Here is a 3,375-nt window from a genome sequence, read left to right as displayed (position 1 = left end):
GAATCTTTGAGTGCTGGAAGGTCAGTGTCTCCTGGATGTTAACATTAGGACATTAGCAAATGTTGGCTGAGTAAGATTTTAATAACAAGTGTCTGCACAACTTGTCCAAGTTTTCTCTAATTGTCTTTATAATCCTACTATTATGAATTTTTCCAGTTGAAGAAATCATCTGATGACATTACTGAAATGAACATTGTCTGGCAGGTTTTCAGAGAATGAGATAAAATTCCCAAATTTTATGTCAGGGTAGAATTTGATGTGTTTGGTGTTCTCCTCCCTTCTCAGGGACACATCTAGCCATCTCTAGGGAGAGTTGGCACCAGGAGCCACATGGAACAGGAATACTCAGGCTGGTGCTCTATACTTCTGAGGTCCTGATGGAACCAGACCGACAAGTCCCAGCACCTTACCCTGACCCCATGATAACTCTTGGCTTCTCTCCCCGGTTTGTCATCTTGTTAGTTCTTCCAGTTTAGACACTCTATTCCAACTGATGGGCTTTCTTCTTCTTTCTTCTTCCATATCCTCTGTGTTTCGTCCCCTCTTCTTTGGTCCGGTGCCTGTTTCAAGCCCTGGTCTTGGTAACTGTCCTCTCCTGCTCAGTCCAGGATCACTTCCTGCCTCAAGGCTGTGCCGTATCCAGGAGACCTCAGCCAGCCCCTGAGTTTCTTTCAAGACTTTACTTTCTTAGAGTAATTTTAGGTTCACAGCAAAATTTAGAGAAAGGTACAGAGATTTTCTATATTCTTTCCTGCCCCCTCCCATGCATAGCCATGGGGCACCCATTATCAACATCCCCATCATTATCAACATCCCCATCAGAGTTCTATATTTGTTACAATCAATGAAATGCATTGACACATCAAAATCATTCGAAGTCTATAGTTCACACTAGGGCTCACTTTTTTTTGAACATTTGACACACGATATTATATTACTTTCAGGTGTACAATGTAGTGATTCAACTTCTCTGTATGTTATGCTATGCTCGTCACAAGCGTAGCTACCATCTGTTACCATACGACCCTATTACAATACCATTGTCTATATTCCCTAGGCTGTACCTTTCATCCCCATGATTTATTCATTCCATAACTGGAAGCAAGCCTGTATCTCCTGCTCCTCTTCACCCATTTGTCCATCCTTCCACCCTCATCCCCTCTGGTGATCATCCATTAGGGTTCACTCTTGGCATTGTACATTCTGTGGGTTTGAATGAATGCATAATGACATGTATCATCAGAGTGTTTTCATTGCCCTAAAAATCCTCTGTGATCCACCTATTCATCCCTTTCTCCACACTAACCCCTGGAAATGACCATATCCATAGTTTTGCTATTCCTGAATGTCATATATTTGGAATCGTATAGTATGTAGCCTTTCAGATTGGCTCCTTTCACTTAAGTAGTAGGCATTTAAGCTTCCTCTGTGTCTTTTTATGGCTTGATAACTCATTTTCTCTTAGCGCTGGATAATACTCCATTGTCTGAGTGGACCTCAGTTTATTTATCCATTCCCTTACAGAAGGACATCTTGGTTGCGTCTAAGTTTTTACAATTCTGAGAATAGCTGTCATAAACATTCTCGTGCAGGTTTTTGTGTGGACATAAGTTTTCAATTCTTTTGGGCAAATGTCAAGGAGCACAATTTGCTGGATCATGTGGTAAGAATATGTTTAGCTTTGTAGGAAACTGCCAAACTGTGTTCCAAAGTGACTATACATTTTGCATTCTCACAAGCAGTCTATGACAGTTCCTGTTGCTCCACACCCCACCAACATTTAGTGTTGTCAGTGTTGTGGATTTTGGCCATTCTAGAAAGGTGTGTAGTAGTAACTCATTGTGCTTTTAATGTGCATTCCCCTGATGACAGATGATGTGGAGCAACTTTCCATATGCTTTCTTAAAAAATACAGAGCATTTGTTGTATCTTTAAAATATCACAAGATATTTTATCAAGAATCATCTTGATAAAATATGAAGAACATCTATCATTTTGTTTCTGTTCCTGAACAACTTAGAAGTTATTCATCAGCCTGAGGAGCTATTCCTTTTTCAGAGACATAGATCCATCCCCAAATTTTCTGATATCCTTGTTTTCAACTGTTGTGGCTTGCTGAATCAAAGCAGCTGGATTTGATATAAGTTCAATGTTGTTTCCTTCCAGAATTAACTCATCTTTCTGGGCACGAGACACTGAACAAAAGTAATGCCTGGCCTCATCCAAACCCTGCAGATGTATTTTTCACCCGAGAAATTTTGGACTTCAATAAGAGACCTGTTCTCCTGAATAATGACGTTGATGGGGAAGTGAGTATACATAGACCTCATCTTGTAATGAAAGCCCAGTGTAACACCCTTGATCACGTTCTGTACGTGACTATAGAAAGTGTGAACAGTAGCCAATTCCTTTCTATTTCCCCACCATTTGTCAACCCAGAGCCCCTTCTTTTTCTTTCCAAGAAGACTGAGTTTTATATTGATGTGCTTGAAGTCCTTTTGCAGGGTTCTTCTGGGGCTCTTCACAATAACTGTGCATCCTTTCAGAGTGATGTCGACATTTTCTGGAATGTCAGTCATCTGATTGCTGAGAGTGGTCTTCATTCTCACAGCTGATGTGGCAAAGAGCTCATATGCTTTTTTGTCATCTCCAGGTCTTCTTTGGTGAGGTGTCTGTTAAGGTGTTTGGCCCATTTTTAACTAGGTTGTTCATTTTCATATTGTCAGGTTTTAAGAGGTCTTTGTGTATTTTGGGTAACAGTGCTTTATCAGATGTGTCTGTTACAAGGTATGCTCCCAGTCTCTGGGTTGTCTTCTCATTTTCTTAACGTTGTCTTTCACAGAGCAGAAGTTTTGGGGCATCTGGCTGGCTCAGTCAGTGGATCATGCAACTCTTAATCTTGGGGTAGTGACTTTGAGCCCCACATTGGGTGTAGAGATTATTTTATAAAATAAAGATAAAAAAAGCAAAATAGTCACCCTTCTTGAAAATTTTCACAGAGCAGTAGTTGTTTGTTTGTTTGTTTGTGGTGGGGGGGGGGAGAGAGAGAGGGAGGAGGGGCAGAGGGAGAGGGAGAGAGAGAATCTTAAGCAAGCTACATGCCCAGTGTAGAGCCCAACACGGGGCTTGATGCGGGGCTTGATCTCACAACCCTGAGATCGTGACCTGAGCCAAGATTAAGAGTCTGATGCTTACCAACTGAGCCACCCAGGAGCCCCGAGAAGTTTCTAATTTTAACAAAGTACATTTTACCAATTATTTCTTTCATGGATTGTGCCTTTGGTTTGTAGTTAAGTCATTTCCATGTCCAAGGTCATCTAGGATCTCTCCAATTTGATCTTCCAGGAGTTTTATAGTTTTGTGCTTTATATTTAG

General features: G+C 41.0%; 1 pseudogene; it reads right to left on the bottom strand.

Moving 5' to 3' along the window:
- Positions 1 to 2,023: 2,023 nt before the first annotated feature.
- Positions 2,024 to 2,603, bottom strand: LOC110580522 (annotated as a pseudogene).
- Positions 2,604 to 3,375: the final 772 nt, after the last annotated feature.

Source organism: Neomonachus schauinslandi, chromosome 4 (genome assembly GCF_002201575.2).
Source record: "Neomonachus schauinslandi chromosome 4, ASM220157v2, whole genome shotgun sequence".
In the NCBI taxonomy this organism is placed as follows: domain Eukaryota; kingdom Metazoa; phylum Chordata; class Mammalia; order Carnivora; family Phocidae; genus Neomonachus; species Neomonachus schauinslandi.
The sequence above is the reverse complement of the archived record's forward strand: the minus strand, read 5'-3'. Positions and strand labels throughout refer to the sequence as shown.